We start from the raw sequence: 19,087 nt of genomic DNA on the forward strand, positions 1-19,087 counted from the left end.
AAGAAATGGATTTATTGCAGAAGAGAATGTTTGGAAGGATTTTGATAAATACTGCAAAATTATTTCCTTCCTAACCATGTAATAGACTTAATTTTTACCTATAATATCGCCACCATTATGCATTTCCATATGCATTTTTTCTTTTTTCTTTTTTTAAGTGCTGAAGAATATCAAATCGAAAACAAAATTGTTGCTTTCAAGATGTTCTCAGTCTAGTAGGAGAGAAAGGTAAAGGAGCATATACAGAACAGTGTGCTGAGGACTTGCTCAGAGTGATGTTTCTACTTTGGAAATGTCAAAAGCCTCTATCATCTTTCATTTTCTTGCAGTGGTCCATGCAATTGCAGCACCTACACTTGCTATGCCTGGATGTTTGGATTTCTTTGAAGTAGAGTGGTACGTGACAATACATTTCATGATTTTAATTTGTATTTATGTGATGTGGAACTTCGATCATTTTTCAAATTGTATACTTCCTCCTTTATGAGTTATATGATATATATTTTCCACATGTGTACATTAGGATTTTAGGATTTTTCTCTTGGATATATATCAGGTGAGTTTTAATTTTTAAAAGATTCTCCTTCCAAATATATTTAAATATATTAGTACATGACTTTGATAACTGTATCATCAATCTTTAAAAAGTCATCTCTGTATATTTTGACACTATCAATGTCTTCTTAACATGTTTTCTGCTTATAAAGCTTTTTATTAATTTGATTTTTCAGAGTTTTGCTTTTTTTTAAATGTTTTTTTATTTCTTTTTGAGACAAAGAGAGACAGAGCATGAGCAGGGGAGGGGCAGAGAGAGAGGGAGACACAGAATCTGAAGCAGGCTCCGGGCTCCGAGCTGTCAGCACAGAGCCCGACGCGGGGCCCAAACTGATGAACCATGAGATCATGGCCTGAGCTCAAGTCGGACGCCCAACCGACTGAGCCACCCAGGCGCCCCTTTGGAGTTTTCTTTTTAAAGTTAAAGAATAATTTTCTTAATTGTAATGATTTTTGGTGTACTAATTCCAGTATTTACTACTGTTTAGGACTTATTTCTTGCTGTCCATAAAACTGATTTCTTAATATTCACGTTATAGCTTCCTTATTTAAATGCCTTTTTAATGAGTTTATTTATTTATTTGTTTTGAGACAGAGAAAGCACAAGGAAGGAGGGGCAGAAAGAGAGGGACAGAGAGAGAGAGAGAATCCCAGCAGGTTCTGCACAGAGCCCAACTCGGGGCTCAGTCTCACAACCATGAGATCATGAACTGAGCTGAAATAAAGAGTCTGATGCTTAACCGACTGAGCCACCCAGATGCCCCACCTTTTCTATTTTAGTAATTATGTTTTTGAGGATTGCAATCTACTTTTATTTATTAAACTCATGTCATTTTCAAGTTCATAGAAGAGGATAGAGAATAATATGGCATGCCTTTATAATTATCACTTAGTTTTATCAATTTTTAAATGTTTCTGGTACATGCTGTAGATAAATTTCAAGAAATAAAAAAAAGTGACTGTATTAGTTTGTTAGGGCTGCCTAACAAGCTACCACAAACTGAGTCACTTCAACAACAGAAATTTGTTACCTCACAGTTCCAGAGGCCAGAAATCTGCAATCAAGGTGCTGGAAGGGCCATGCTCCCTGTGAAGGCACTAGGGAAGGATCTGTTCCAGGTCCCTCTTCTAGCTCTGGTAGTTCTTTAGGTAATGGCAGCCAGTCTTCACATGGTATTGTGTGTGTGTGTGTGTGTGTGTGTGTGTGTATCTGAATTTTCCCAGTATAAGGATGCTAGATATATTGCATTAGAGGACCACCCTACTCAGTATGAACTCCTCTTAAGTAATTACATTTGCAGCAACCCTATTTCTACTATTGCCTTATAAGGTCACATTCTGAGGTACTAGAAGTTAGGATTTTAAAGTATGGATTTTGGGGGAACAAAGCACAACCCACAATAATGATAAATATGCTTAAAGCTTTTTGTATAATCCTTCTTAAATGGTGTTTTTCCTCTCAAATGGAATTTTAGAAACTTCTCCAGTATTTTATACTATTTTACATATGAATTAATCCATAAGTGAGACATACATTTGCTTGACATATTCTCAATCTTTATATAAATATTACATTATACTTACCACTTTGTAATTTGTTTCTTTTGTTCAATCTTATGTTTTTGAAATGTATTCATATTGACATATTTAACTCTAATTCATTCATATCAAATGCTGTTTGATATCCCTATATATAAACATACTAAAATTGACTTATTCAATCTTCCAGTAATGGATATTTTGGATGTTTCCAGTTTTTATTACTATAAACATGCTGTAATTATATACGCATACATTCAAGAATTTCTCACAGGAATATACCTATAAATGGAATTGCTGAGTAGGAAGATATGTGTTTCTTCAACTTCCTAATTTATCAATTTACTCTTTGAAATTGCTTACCAGTGGACACACCCATCCACAATGAGGGTATTTCTCATGAATATTTCCTAATTTGTACTTGTTTTTCATAGCATTTTGAACATAGTCAATTGGATGACTGCAATGGTTTACTTTTTGGTTTAGCTTCTTTTTGTACTTTTACAGTTTCTTGGTCAACTGGTTTTTGCTCTACAGATTGTCAGGATTTTTTAGTTGTCTCTTTCCCAATGTTATTATTTTGGGAGCATGCATGTTTATAATTTGACAATATTTATATTCATTCTGGATACTATTATTTTACTGGTTTTGTGCATTTCAAATATCTTCTCCCACTTATGGCCTCTCTTTTCATTCAGGGTGTTCTTTGTGATATAAAAGTCTTTCATTTTAATTAAAATATTCAGCTTTTAAAATGATGTGTATTATTGGGGCATTTTCTAAAAGAAATAAAACCTTATCTTGAAATCATGAATATATTCTCTTTTTTTCCTAAAACTTTCAAGATTTTCTCAAAGATTTAAGTTCAGTTAGAAATTGTGGTGTGTGTGTGTGTGTGTGTGTACATATGCATATGTATATAACATGATCAGAATCTACTTTAATGTTTTTTTTTTTCTTTTTCATTTGGATGACCAATTTACCTTGGCTTTATTTTTCAGTGATTCATTCTTTCACCTTTCCATATAATAATTATAGAGTCTGTTTCTGAGCTAACTATTCTGTTCCTTCACTATATTTGTCTATACTAAATTGTCTTAATTACTATGACATTATAATAGTATATTTTGATATCTTACAGGAAGAAAATCATGACATTTTGTTATTTTTCGAAATTACCTTACCTGTTCTTTCTCTTTTGTACATATCTATGCTTTTTTGGGTCAGCTTGTTCTGTTCTTTGAAAATCTTTACTGGAATTTTGATTGGAGTTGCATTGAATTTATACATTATTGAGGACAATTTGATATGTTCAAGGTATTGAGTCTTTCTGTCCATAACCATTTTATAATTTCCATTTAGTGCAGTATTGTTTTATGTTTCTCAATGTTTTAAAACGTATACAATCTTGCATACATTGCTATATTTATTTCAATGTAACTTGATTGTATGAATAGTATTTTTAATATTTTATAGTATAATAAGGTTAAGTATAGAGAAAAATTATTAAATTTTATATTTTAAGTTTTTTATCTAAAAATATTTTGCTTAATTTTCCTGTAGTTTTGTTTACATAAATTCTCTTAATTTTTTTATGAACACAAGGAAAATGGCATTGAATTTTTAATCTAATCATTTCTACCAATTTTCTAATACATGAGTTTAAGACTCACTTATATTATGATTAATTTTGTATTTACCCGTTCTGCCTTTTGGTGACTTCACAAAATTTTGTCACCCTCCTCCATCCCGCTTTTCATCTGCTGCTTTTGGAGCTACATATTGTGTTTCTGATTTTTTGTTATCCTTTTGAAACATTCCTGTTTAATTGTAAATTATAAGTGGTAATGCATTTAAAGTTATTTTACATTTTGTAGTGTAAAAGAACAAAATTAGCTTTGCAATTGTAGTAGAAAACTTCAGCTATACTTTCTTAAGTACAAAATTATCATTATTTTATAATTCATATACAAAATATTGTATTAATGTATATGTTCAACATTCTTGCTTGCTGGTTTTACTTGCTTTTCAAAAAAAAATCCTTAAGTACTTTTCTTTTTAGTAAACTTTCTTAAATCTGGTATGACTACAAAATACCTTTATTGCTCATGCTCATAATTTATAGTTTATCAAGCTACAGTATTTTAGTTTTACATTTATTGTCCCTCATCCTTTTAAACTAATTTCTTTATATCTGTTGATCATCTAATGTGTTTTATTTGCCGTTAACCTAAATTTACTTTGTTAACTTTCCAAAATTTGTCTCTGTATCTCCAATGTTCTCAGGTTCCAATGTAATATATTTAGATGTGATTTTATGATGTTTATTGGTCCTTACCTACAATAAACGTTTAATCTGAGAAACTTTGTCTTTAATTTTGGAACATGTGCAGTATTTTCCACTTAAATATTGCTTCTTTACTATCTCCCCCCATTCTTGTATTCAAAAAGCTCAAATTGTTTGAGCTTTTCAAGCTATCTTTCAAATCACTTACCTTTTCTGTCCATACGTGCTGAATATCTGGTACTATTCTCTTCAGTTCACTAATTCTCTACAATTGAGCATGATCAAATATTTATTTCAGTGAATATAATTTTAATTTCCAATATGCCTAAGTGCTTTTTCTTCATATACATTTTTCTTATTTCATTTCTGCCAACTTTTGTTTCCTAATTTCTTATTCATTTTAATATATACCATGACTTCAAATGTGTCTTTCAGAACATTAAACACCTGTATTTAAAGTTCTTATTGACTGGTCCACAAAATTAATTTCACCTGTAGTGACATAGCAAAGGCTGGGGAGAAAGAGGGATGTGGGAGTAGTCTGCCCTGAGGTGCAGGCAGCAAGGGGGTATATTGATAGAGAATTTAAGAACAATTTTTAAAAACTGACTTAAGTTTACTCTACTTTTTGTCATCCTCATAGTCTAGAGTTCCTGAACAACATTAATGAGATTAACCAAGAGGTCCTTAACATTCCTGTTCCTCTTAGCTTGACTAAACTTTAAACCAGTTTCTTCCCGACTATAAGCCAACCATACTTCTTTTTCTTATAGTATCTCCCCTTTGAGATATAAATCTTCTCCCAGCCTGTTGCCATTTTTATAAGCCAGGAATTCTTTTTCAAGAAACTGGGAGTCAGGGGTGCCTGGGTGGCTCAGTCAGTTGAGCACAGGACTCTTGATTTCTGCTCGGGTCATAATCCCAAGGTCGTGCAATTGAGCCCCGTGTTGGTCTCCATGTTGGGTGTGGGGCCTGCTTAAGGTTCTCTCTCTGCTCCCTGCCCCTCTGCTCTGCTTGCTTGTATACTCTCTCTAAAAGGAAGGAAGGAAGGAAGGAAGGAAGGAAGGAAGGAAGGAAGGAAGGAAGGAAGGAAAGAAAGAAAGAAAAGAAAGAAAGAAAGAAAGAAAGAAAGAAAGAAAGAAAGAAAGAAAGAAAGAAAGAAAGAAAGAGTAAGGGAAGAAGGAAGGAAGGAAGGAAGGAAGGAAGGAAGGAAGGAAGGAAGGAAGGAAGGAAGGGAGGGAGGGAGGGAGGGAGGGAGGGAGGGAGGAAGGAAGGAAGGAAGGAAGGAGAGAGGCAAATAAGAAATGGAAAGAAAAGAGAAAGGAAGGAAGGAAGGGAAGGGGGAAGGAAGAAAGAGAAAGAAAGAAAAGAGAAAGGAAGGAAGGAAGGAAGGAAGGAAGGAAGGAAGGAAGGAAGGAAGGAAGGAAGGAAGGAAGGAAGGAAGGAAGGAGGAATCATCCCTTCAAAATGTACTCAAGATAGCTTGCTGTCTCCCGGTCTCTGTGGAGGGTAGAAGCCTGACTTCCATAAGCATCAGTTGGCAAACACAGATGGCCTGATCAAACTGATTGAGCTCCCCTCAAACCAAGGCCTTTCAGTACTTTCCCCTTAGCTCACCAGAATGCTTGCAAGTTTCCCACCTTCTGTTCCAATGGAGTTTAGTTCCATCTCTTTGACCTCTTGCAATCCTCTTATATAATGTCCTCTTTGCCTGTTTAACTCTGTATGGTATAATTATTCTTTGACAGTTCAAAGTACTCTGCTCTACAGTCACCTGTAGTACTCTACTCTTCTTATTAAATGAGATTGTATTCCAATTGCTGGTTATGTTTGTCTGTCTTAACATGAGGAATTCTCTTACCATTCGCTTCCAGGACTGTTGTTATTGGACTTGATATGTGACTAAGTGTGCTATTATACCCATTTGTCCTTTTGTCTTTACTATTTAGTTGAATGTGGCAATATTTCCAATTAAAAAATTAATACCTTGCAGGGAGCATTGGTCAGGTGGCTAATCTCTGGATGATGAGATACAAGCGAAAATTAAATCATCTTTCCTGACAGAAAAATAAACTTTACTTTGTTTAATCTGCTATATTTAGGTTTTTAGTTACATTCAATAAGCCCAAACCTTAACTGATTCAGCTTCCATGGCACATCGAATCTGCCACAGAAATTACTCCTTTCAGGAAAAAGAACTGGAATTTGAAGAAGCAGTACTGTTTTGTGGCAGCTGGTGATGAGTGTAGGTCACTGACTGTGTGTCTCAGTCATGCATCTCCTTACTAGTCGATATTCTTTCCTGGAGCTTACAAAGCATTGATTTTATACTTACTTTTCAGACATCCAATACCAGCTTAGACCAGAATTTACCAAGCGTTTTTTTTTTTTCTTCTAACAAAATTAAACACACAACATAGCAGTAAATCTACACACTAAAAGTAAAAACAGGGAGACAAGATAGTAGCAGAGTGGCCTCTGGAGTAAGAGAAGAGGAATATCAGACTGACCCCAGAGTGGCATTGTGTGCTGTAATGGAGTCTATTAGCCTGTAATCATATCAGCTCATTATCTTGCATTACAAAGTAGTTTAAAATGCTATTTTCTTTTTGGATAGACAGGAGTGCTTTCACTTAATTCTCTCTAGCAGTCACAGATGTGCAGGTGCATTACCCTGAATGCTCAAATTTCTAACGAAGAGGGAGAACACTGAGAAAAATTCATACTGACTAATCATCAGGCTTACTTGTTTTTCCCACATATACTGGAAATTTTCTTCATTCCAGGTCTTGGGTGTGTTATTCTGTTGTTGACTAGCATTCTTTTGATATCTAATATGTATTGTCTGCCCTCAAGTGGAAGTACGCTCTTATATATTAAAAATTAATATTAATTAATAAACTAGGTACCAGTTACATCTAGTGATCCGGAAGAACATTACATCTGTGGAAAAAATCGTTACTGCTAGCTAAAACTCAACTATTTCATACTTACCAATGTAATTATTTGGAGGCCCCCACCTCTGCCAAGTTTTGTCCCTACTAGGGGAAAAAAATCATACATATCATTACTTTCAACCATACTTATGAAAGTGAGTATTTTGGTGACAATATTGGTTGAAAAGTTAGTACACAGAAGGAATTTGGAATAAAAACCTGAAATAGTTACATCCTAATAAAGACATTCATTATTTTTAAATTATATTCCTAAAAAATTATATCCTATGTAATGATCAAGGTTTCCTATAATAAATGTTTGATGGGAGAATGTAAGTATCATGGAGAAGATTTATAAATCAGGATTTGGATTTACTAAGGTACAGGGTGGGACATTGCCTCCTGACATCACCTGAGGATTTCATCTTTTTGGCCAAAGACTCTCTCACACATGCCCATATGATGCCACATAATTTGAAATGTCACCGTTTGGTAAAGGGTATCAAGATGCTCACCAAATTAATAGGAAGACTGGAGAAACACTCTACAGCAGGAACCAAAGAACTTAAGGCTCAACTAAGTGTCAGCCATGTAAACATATGCATAGAACATGTGGCAGATTACATTATGCTCTCAATTCTCCATTCCATTATGATAACATTATACACTCACATCCTTGCTGTGGTCTCTTGGTAGAAAAAATGTATTTCCCTAGTCTCTTGATTTTGGGCTTAGCCATGTGACTTCCTGTGGCCAATGGGATGTCCGTGGGCATGATAATAGCAAACACTTGGAATGTGCCTCCGACATGCATGTGCCAGGTATCCCACTGTCTCAGAAGAATGTAAGTGATAGGGAGAAATTCTAAACACTAGGCATGGCTTGGAGCCAAGTCCAGCCATGTACAGTCTAGATCAGCAGAGCCCCAATTAACACGTAACTCACAAGTAAGAGGCAAATGCTTTGGTTTTATGCCACTGGGATGTTTGTGGCTGTTTTCTGGTGCAGTAAAAGCTACGTAAAACAGGAAAACAATGGCTCCAATGCTACTGGACACTGGCAGTCACAGAATGTGCCAAAAACAGCAATAGATATCCTGTACCTTCCTAATTTTCCCTCAGGTATCAAACTCCCAGATAAAAATAGGTAATAAGACATCAGACCTCAATAGATGACAGAACTCCTTTTGTTTTCATGGTGGTGAGTAAAATCCTGTTTCCCAAATATTTAAGGGTTATTCCAAAACAGGAAATGTATTCCAACATTGGATACCCAAAATAGCAAAGATCCACTACAACACTCAATGTAGGCATTGAACAGAATCCCAGTTTAGGGGAATAAATACTAACTGTGCAGCATCTTCAAAAGAGGTTCCTTAATAAGCATTACACCAAAATAATGGTTCAAAGTTTACTTTTCAAATCTGGAAAACAAAAGAAAAATTGACGTCTTTCCTTCAGGTCTTCTATGAACTTTAAATTGTTAATATATTTTGTGATTTTCCGAAGGACTAGAAGTCATAGTGCGTAGCATTCCCCAAACTTGATTGTAGTGACCTGTTCCTTGGCATCTCATAACAGGAATTGAAACACTGTTAAAGGAAATCACAAAGTACTTTTGGAATACAAGTAACTAATAGGAAATAGTAACTAATTGTGTCTGCATTTAGACGTTGCATTTAGAGAGGGATGCTTGTGAGCAGAGTCTAGAATGCTGCGTAGGACTTTTCCAAAACAATTTTTGAAAGAAAAACATTTCAAGTATAGGAAGCACAATCCAATGTGAAAGACAGATATACAATGAAATAGTTAGGAATTTTAGTCAGAGATACACAACAAAGACAAGGAAGAATGATGGCTGTTTAGATAGCTGGAATTATGATTAAAGTGAAGGCAATATGGGCTATGCGACATTGTGTTTAGATGCATGAATGTTGGCCTCGAGCACACCAGAGTAATTGCCTCCATGAATCTGGGCAAAGCATGTTACTTCTCTCTTCCCCAGTTTCTTCAGAGAAAATCTTGTGAGATTCTATGTTAAGTAACGTTAAGTAATTCAAATAGGCTGTAGTAAAGTATGTGAGTAGGGAAGGGCAAGTAAGGTAAAGCCATAGACTAGAGTAGGAGCCAGATTTAAAAGCAAAACAAAACTAACTAAAACAATGTAGCCTCATAATGTCCAAACAATAGGGTTAACATTGACTGAATACATACTTTGAATCAGGTACTTTTTCATACAATATATATACTTATTAATGTTCAAAATAATCACAAAGGTAAATATTATTCTTTGCCTAGTTACGATGTGAAAACTGAAGCACAGTGATATTAAGTAATTTGCCCAAAGTTACACAATTAGTACATTGCAGAACTGAATTTGGAGCTCGGGTTATCTTGCCCCAGAGTTCATGCTTTGAACCACTATGCAGTGGTATTCAAAGTAATTGTTTTTTGTGTGTGTGTGTTTTTTTTTTTTACCGCAGTCAGTAGTGAGAAATATATTTACGTGATAAATTTGTGTGTGTGTGTGTGTGTGTGTGTGTGTGCGTGTGTGTGTGTGTATCACGTTCCACAAAATTATAGGTATTTATACTATGTGTGATTTATTTGGCTATTTTGATTCTAGTACAGTCTTTTTAAATTGTTTCTAAAGAAACAATTTCATCACAAAAGAGGAAATGTTCATCACAAAAGAGGAAATTTATTTTGGAACCACTAAGTAATCATAGTCTACTGTTTAAATAATAGTGCACTGTTCCATAATTTGCACATCTTTCTAAGGAATTTAAAATTTATCCTACAAAAAGAAAAGTAGAACAAGTGAAGGACTCTAAATAAGGGAATAACCTAATCAGATGATATACTTTAGAAATATCCTCCCAGTGTGGAGCTTAGGTTGGAAAGAGTTGGCGCTGGAAGTAACAAGCCTACCTAAGAGACTGTTGAAATACCACAGAAGAAAACAAAATGTGGAAAGCAGGAGTCAGGAAATACAATATGATTATGCCCTTTTCCTCTTTGCCAAGTGTCAAAAATTAAGTAGAATCACATTTTGACCTGATAGTAGCTAATAAACAACTAATTACTCTTTAATTTTATCTATCACTTTTTTACCTATTACCAAATTTTATCTATCTGTATAGTCTAAAACAAATTAACCACTTTATTCTGTTTTCACATTGTTGACTTACCTTGAGTTTAAAGTCTACCAACACCCCTGTTTTCTTTTCATATGAACGTTGGGCAGTGGTTTTGTCTCCCTGTTCAGTTCTCTAACCTTAAATATTTCATCCACTCCATCCCTGTCCATGTCAGCCTTCTCAGGTCACATTTGCAAACATAATTATGCCACCACCTATGCTGATTTCTTAGTGAGCTCAGGTGGGCCTGCCAGCAACCACCTCTTACTGTTGGGAGGTTCATAAACTATGTTTAATCATCTCATCTAGAGCTTTACAGAAAATCTATGTTTGCCACTTTGAATTTTTTTTTAATTGTTAAAAACAAAATATGAGGAAACTTTTCCCACCTCAATTCTTTCAGCATCACTTCTTTTTTTTCCCAAAATGTAAATGTGATTACTCATAATGATTCCACAATTAAACATGTAAATTCCTTATATAATACGATGTTCCATTAATTTGGACTAGGGATTTGATTTCAGTTAACGTGGCTATCTACCTTGAGCACTGTGTCGAAAACAGTCCAAAGTGCTTACCACACCATTTCCTCTTCCTAGGCATACTGTTTGACAAATTCCCCAGCCTCCCTCGAGGCTCTGTTTAAACCATGTGACTGATGTGGAGAGACATTATCTATCTATCTATCTATCCATCCATCTATCATCTATCTATCCACCTATCTCTTAAACCATTTATCTATCTATCTATCTATCTATCTATCATCTATTCATCCATGTATTTGTTTTTATCTTATAACTCTGACTATAAAATCCCTATATAATTTCCCACCCTTCCTTACAATAGTGAACTTAGGCACCATGTAATTAAAATATCAGCAACACAAGACGAAAAGAGCCTGTAAAGCTGTTTCCTGCCAAAGAGAGTCTCAGACCTACACTGGACTCCAGAATTATAGGCTCTAATTTCACTCCAGAATAGACTGATCTATCCTGACATGTGCAAAGATTAATTTCCTTTTTAATATTTGTTCTTTCCTTTCCATTTTGAGAACATTCTAGTTATAGAAGATAAATGTAAAGATAAACAGTTATGCTTTCTGTTATCAGTTAACTTTATATGACCTTCCCTAATTAATGCACTTATATCGTCTTTGTTCTTGATCTAAAAGTCACTTACACATTTCACAAATTCCCTTGTTCAACAAATAATAGCATGCACTATGGGCCAGGTACTGGTCTAGGTGCTTGCAGGATCACAGTGAGTACTAAAGTAGATCAGTTAGAAGCCTGACGGAAATAGAAGTCTCTAATTCTGTGTGTTTGTGAATGCGTTACTAGAACATTGCTTAGAGATGCAATGGGCTACTTTTAACTTTGAATTTTCACAATCAGAAAACAAGAGGAGATTTAGGAAGCAACAGCTGCTCTAGAGCTATGTCTCTGATGTTCAGCATGAATCCTTGTATCTTATAAAATCACTGAAAGAATGTGATGAAAGGCGCTAGAGAGGATGGTCACTACTTGGTAAATCAAATAACAAAGTAGTGTGAAAAAAATAACAAACTAATGTGAAAAAAATCACAAAGGTAAGGAAGCAGACTTTTTGAAAGGATGAAGTTTTTGGTACTGAAAAAGCTGTCTTCGACTCTTCAGGTATGACTACATTTACATTTCAGTAATTAACAGAGGCATCTGAACAAATGTGTGTAATATGTGTGCAGTGTATAGAGTACTGGGACCTAGAAATTTTTGTTAGTATGTAGTGTCATGAAAATTTTTAACAAATTCTCTTCCTATATTTTCAATGATTCCATCTGGTAATAAACTATCATTTCATCTCCGTTTTCTCACTGGAATCCAGGAAAAAGTTGTCTTTATTGTTTTCACTGTCTTTTGAAAATTCAAAGTACAAGCAAAATAAATTAAGATGTACCACATACTCTCTTCTTAGTACTGTAGTAGTTTTTGAGTGACACATCTTGCTCCTTTACTAACAGGTAGATGATTATGAAGAAATTGACATTATTTTTTTAAAGAAATGATATAAAAATTTTTTCAGAAATCATCTCTGATTTCTGTTGAATAGAAGTGTGTGTATGTGTTGGGGGGAGGGCAGTCTAGCCAGCCTGGAAGGCAGCTACATTTACTGCTAAGAACTTGGCATGGATGATGTATCATCTTCCACACTTGTTAACATCTACATGGAATGCTCCTGCTACCTGAGAGTATGCATCGTGACATATCACATGTTGTTTCTATAACTTTAAGAGTAAGATTTCCAACAACACAGATATCATGTCTCAATTATGCAGTGACAATAAAACTCTCAGGGAAGTTTTATCATGTTAAGAATCGAAGGAATAAATGAGTCATTGTTTATAAATTGAATTTTTACAAAGATGAACTCAACCGTAACAGATTCATTTTGAACAGTTTGTGCTTCTAGGGGAAACAAGTGCTCCTCTGAAGAAAGATGGTATATTTGAGTGTGTGTTTTTCATTTTTTTCCAGAATTATCCACATGTATATATTACTAAGTTGAAAGATAAATGCTCAATTTTAAATGTTACGTTACCTTAATATGCATAGCTTGCCAGCATAGGCTGCATGTAAGCCATGACATGAGTCCAGATTTTACTCATGAAAGAAACAGAAAAGAGAATGTATTATTAACATTTAAACATGTACAAAAGTTTAAAGAGAAGAGACAATAACATAAAGAAATTCTCTCTACCTACCTGTTTAATCCCTAATTCTTAATAAAGGAATCTAGTAATACCAGAAAGTATACAAAACATAAATGGCACATTGAGAAAAATTCTCCAGTGGTGATTGAACTAGAGCTTTACATGTAATGCAGAAGTATATGGATTCATGTGCACAATATGCATTGAATACTTACAATGCTCCATTTTTGAAGTCTTAAACATGTACCATTGCTTATATAGCATTTGAGGCTTGCTATGGGATTACTTTACAAAGGAGGTAACTTTGCATTTGTACATCATATATATATGTATATATATGTATATATATAAACATACACACATATCCATACATGACTAGAATCAGAGTCTTATCAAAGTTTACACTATAAATTCCTGAGGGCAATGATCAGAAAGTTTTGTTTGCCACTCTATTTCAGCATAAATTCTTCATAAATACAATTTATTTACAATTGATTTACCAACCTAGGCAGTGTTTTGCAAACATTTATTTTTAAATACTTGCTTTAATTGCCTATTTTGCATGTTTTTCCATTATACTGTTGGAATCTTTGTTTTTTTTATTCCCCAGCTCTTTATTTATTTATTTATTTATTCATTTTTAATATGAAATTTATTGTCAAATTGGTTTCCATTCAACACCCAGTGCTCATCCCAACAGGTGCCCTCCTCAGTGCACATCACCCACCGTCCTCTTCCTCCCATCCCCCATCAACCCTCAGTTTGTTCTCAGTTTTTAAGTCTCTTATGCTTTGGCTCTCTCCCTCTCTAACCCATTTTTTTCTTCCCCTCCCCCATGGACTTCTGTTAAGCTTCTCAGGATCCACATAAGAGTGAAAACATATGGTAACTGTCTTTCTCTGTATGACTTATTTCACTTAGCATAACACTCTCCAGTTCCATCCACGTTGCTACAAAAAGCCATATTTCATTCGTTCTCATTGCCACGTAGTACTCCATTGTGTATATAAACTACAATTTCTTTATCCATTCATCAGTTGATGGACATTTAGGCTCTTTCCATAATTTGGCTATTGTTGAGAGTGCTGCTATAAACATGGGGGTACAAGTGCCCCTATGCATCAGCACTCCTGTATCTCTTGGGTAAATTCCTAGCAGTGCTATTGCTGGGTCACAGGGTAGATATATTTTTAATTTTTTGAGGAACCTCCACACTGTTTTCCAGAGTAGCTGCACCAGTTTGCATTCCCACCAACAGTGCAAGAAGGTTCCCGTTTCTCCACATCCTCTCCAGTATCTATAGTCTCCTGATTTATTCATTTTGGCCACTCTGACTGGCGTGAGGTGATATCTGAGTGTGGTTTTGATTTGTACTTCCTGATGAGGAGCGACATTGAGCATCTTTTCATGTGCCTCTTAGCCATCTGGATGTCTTCTTTAGAGAAGTGTCTATTCATGTCTTCTGCCCATTTCTTCACTGGATTACTTGTTTTTCGGGTGTGGAGTTTGGTGAGCTCTTTATAGATTTTGGATACTAGCCCTTTGTCTGATGTGTCATTTGCAAATATATTTTCCCATTCCTTTGGTTGCCTTTTAGTTTGTTGATTATTTGCTGTTAAGAAGCTTTTTATCTTCATAAGGTCCCAATAGTTCATTTTTGCTTTTAATTCCCTTGTCTTTGGGGATGTGTCAAGTAAGAAATTGCTGCGGCTGAGGTCAGAGAGGTTTTTTTCCTGCTTTCTCCTCGAGGGTTTTGATGGTTTCCTGTCTCACATTCAGGTCCTTTATCCATTTTGAGTTTGTTTTTGTGAATGGTGTAAGAAAGTGGTCTAGTTTCATCCTTCTGCATGTTGCTGTCCTGTTTTCCCGGCACCATTTGTTAAAGAGACTGTCTTTTTTCCGTTGGATGTTCTTTCCTGCTTTGTCAAAGATGAGTTGGCCATACTTTTGTGGGTCTAGTTCTGGGGTTTCTATTCTATTCCATTGGTCTATGTGTCTGTTTTTGTGCCAATACCATGCTGTCTTGATGATTACAGCTTTGTAGTAGAGGCTAAAGTCTGGGATTGTGATGCCTCCTGCTTTGGTCTTCTTCAAAATTACTTTGGCTATTCGAGGCCTTTTGTGGTTCCATATGAATTTTAGGATTGCTTGTTCTAGCTTTGAGAAGAATTCTGGTGCAATTTTGATTGGGATTGCATTGAATGTGTAGATAGCTTTGGGTAGTATTGACATTTTGACAATATTTATTCTTCCAATCCATGAGCACGGAATGTTTTTCCATTTCTTTATATCTTCTTCAATTTCCTTTATAAGCTTTCTATAGTTTTCGGCATACAGATCTTTTACATCTTTGGTTAGGTTTATTCCTAGGTATTTTATGCTTCTTGGTGCAATTGTGAATGGGATCAGTTTCTTTATTTGTCTTTCTATTGCTTCATTATTAGTGTATAAGAATGCAGCTGATTTCTATACACTGATTTTGTATCCTGCGACTTTGCTGAATTCATGTATCAGTTCTAGCAGACTTTTGGTGGACTCTATCGGATTTCCCATGTATAATATCATGTCATCTGCAAAAAGTGAAAGCTTAACTTCATCTTTGCCAATTTTGATGCCTTTGATTTCCTTTTGTTGTCTGATTGTTGATGCTAGAACCAGCAACACTATATTAAACAACAGCGGTGAGAGAGGACATCCCTGTCGTGTTCCTGATTACTGTTGGAATCTTAAACCTGAGGTTTGTGTCTTGCTCACGGGTGTATCCCTGCTACTTACTAAGTATGCATTGCACATAAGAAACTCTCAAAAATGTTTGTTAAATGGCCATACCAGTAGCTATTACTACTCAGGGTCATAGCTAGAGATACGTAGCAAAGTGACATGATATGGTTGTTTCTGGTGGTTTGTGACCCAGCTTAAAATTTGGTTCTAGACCAGGCAACAGCTTTCTTAGTGTATTTTTCCCCATGGGGTGAATTATTTCCATTATATTATTTTTCATTATTAAATTATTTCTGATTAAATGTCACCCATTCTTTGAAATTGTGGCCACCTTCTACATATCTTCCGCAAGCGGAATGTATTCTCCTTCTCACCCCTGGCATCCTATGACTCTTTACTCTTTCCACTACCACAGCATTTATCATACTTTGTTGTGGTTATTTGCATATATGACTATACCTTACACTAACCTGTTACTCCTTTGAGACTTTTACTTTATCATTTTTTTAATCTCCATCCTTAACACAGGATTAGACACATGTATCAGTCTCCATATTTTTTCAATGTAATTGCCAAAGAGCTGAAGACCCCCTGGTTTGGAAAGAATTGTGTTTTATAGTCTTTTTCTTGTTAAATGTTGTGATTATGGGTTATGGCTTAACAAGGGATATGGCATTTGGGAAACATGTAACTCTTGGCAGATAGAAATTCCCAAAGAGAATTGTAGAGAACAGCTAGGCACTCCTTGAAAGGTGCCTGCCAGTCATAAAGTACCCATCTTAAGAAGCTTGAGAACCACTGTTACGCACTCAGCTTCTTCTGAAAGTCTTCTTTTGCAGGGTCACTTTTTAACCAGAGAACACCTGAGGGAACCTAGAATTGGCACCTACTGTGCCAATGAATCTGACAAGAGACTGGCTGGTACCCTATGAGGTTTTCATATCTCCATGTGTGTTTTCATATGTTTTTTTTTTTTTTAAAGACCTATTTCCATCTTTCCCAAAATGTTTTCTGGAGCATTTTTTTTTTCCATAGAATGGCAATAGCTGTTAGTTTAAGAAAGCATTTTGTCATTAAAAAAAAAAAAAAAAGAGAATGAAGGGTAAAGTAAAACAAAACAAAGCAAAAAAATGTAGGAACCTTGAATTAGGATTTTTCAGAGCCTCTAATACAGAAATGAATGCTAAATTTTCAAGGAAAATAATATGTAATGGTTTTCAAAAATTATTCAACCATGGAAACTTGTTATTTAAAAATTTTTTTTTTACATTTATTTATTTTTGAGAGACAGAGAGACAGAACACAAGTAGGGAGGGGCAGAGAGAGAAGGAGACAGATCCGAAGCAGGCTCCAGGCTCTGAGCTGTCAGCACAGAGCCCAACGCAGGGCTTGAACCCACAAACTGTGAGATCACGACCTGAGCCGAAGTTGGACGCACAAACAACTGAGCCACCTAGGCACCCTGGAAACTTATTATTTTTATCTTTTATGATGTAACTATAAAAATACACTTTATGAAATATAAATCAAAACCATTGGATTTTTCCTACTCCTAGACACCCTCATCAAATGTTTCCCTTATTCATATACACAACTCTTCCTGCATGACTCAGATCCTGAGAGAAGTTCAGGAACATTTCCTCAACTGGTGCTAATGGCATTACAAGACATGCCACATGAATATTCTTTCCTAAATTAAGTTTTAAACGAATATGTCGGCTCAAAAGTAACTGCCACATGAACAAATAAAAATGTCATGCTAATGTACAAATTCCAAATCTATTAGACTTTTAAATAGTATTATATGTTATTACAGTGACAGTATGTTCTTCTTTTATCCCTTTGTCCTTTTCAAAATCAATTCTACCCTTACTACAGTAAAAGTAAAAATTTAGAAACATGAAATGCAAATTACCAAGGGTTTAACCATAAAAATGCAGAATATGTTCATGCTATTGTATGAAAAATAACTTTGGTTAAAATCTCAGCTTTCATCTAGCTTCTCAATACATAGGAAAAGTTAATGGGAGTGACTTCAGAATCTTGGTCTGTGCACAGGGATACATTACATTTATTATCCAAGCTACTGTGCAATTCCATTTACATTTCACCACATGTAGTTCTTATGTATTACTTTTCTGTGGCAAGAATTTACTTTCTTACAATTCTGGGATTGTTTAATAATCACTGTGCTCTATTCCAAAAATAATGGGAATAACAATAAAATTGTCGATAGAAGCAGAAAAATAAGAATATGACTAATTGTCGGAGATTTATTAAGCAAACCAGATATTGGTAAGTAAACATTGAGCCAAAACCCGTACCTTAGACATTGCACAGATATATGCTTGAATGTGATAAGGTCAATGAAATTTATTGAGAATGTCAAATGAGTTCACTTGTTAACTCATTAACAAGACTCTGGTTGTCTCTTTACAATGAGGTATATATCTCCTTAGTTGTTTAAGTAAAGGAATAAAAATATTTTCAATGTTATATTTTAGAATTTGTCATAAATCAATAATTTAATGTGTCAGTTTGAGATGCATAAAAAGATTCATAGAATTCAAACCCTCAAATTAATAGACTGAACATTGATATTGATGTGTAATGTGTACATTGTAATATGTAATATAAAATTAATAAGTAATAGAATATTACTCTAATATTACTCTATTTCCTCAGGCTTACTAAACACCTATGATATATTACAATTTAGTTATTTTTCAGTTCCCAAATACTGGGCTTGTAAATTTTTTTAAAGACATTTGCTTACAAGCTTTGGTCGTTGGAATCACGTCACACTGATGAGTATGAAATATTTCCACTATCAATGAGTTGGAGGCAGCTCTGCTCACATCCACAGCTGGAATGGATCTGCTTCTATAAAAATGGGAAGTAGCAGCTGCAGAGAACATAAATTGTGCAATTGATTTGATTTTGCAAAGCAAACACATTCTTCGTGTTATGATTTAGCTTGCTAATTAGGCCTTGCATAATCAAAGGAAATTTGAAAGAAAATAATACTGAATTAAGCTCAACTTCTACACCTTCTGACATGTCCTTGTAATAGCTTTCACATTTTCAAGATCACTGTATCTTAAATTGAGTGCCTTGAACAACAAAAGAATGATTGGCAAATAATGTCCCTTTGAGTGAATGTGTCTTAGTACAAAATGCAAATAAAGCCAAACAGAAGAATATCAACTGATCTTTGACAC

At 34.9% G+C, this 19,087-nt stretch overlaps 1 long non-coding RNA gene across 1 annotated transcript in view; it reads left to right on the forward strand.

Annotated features, from left to right (window-relative positions):
- Positions 1–326: 326 nt before the first annotated feature.
- The window catches only part of LOC131519173 (uncharacterized), a 43,422-nt gene continuing 24,661 nt past the window's right edge, over positions 327–19,087 (forward strand). Inside the window, exon 1 of the long non-coding RNA XR_009265510.1 lies at positions 327–396. This is a non-coding gene — a long non-coding RNA (uncharacterized LOC131519173). The remainder of the gene's footprint in view (positions 397–19,087) is intronic.

The sequence above is a fragment of the Neofelis nebulosa genome, chromosome 8 (genome assembly GCF_028018385.1).
Source record: "Neofelis nebulosa isolate mNeoNeb1 chromosome 8, mNeoNeb1.pri, whole genome shotgun sequence".
Lineage (NCBI taxonomy): Eukaryota > Metazoa > Chordata > Mammalia > Carnivora > Felidae > Neofelis > Neofelis nebulosa.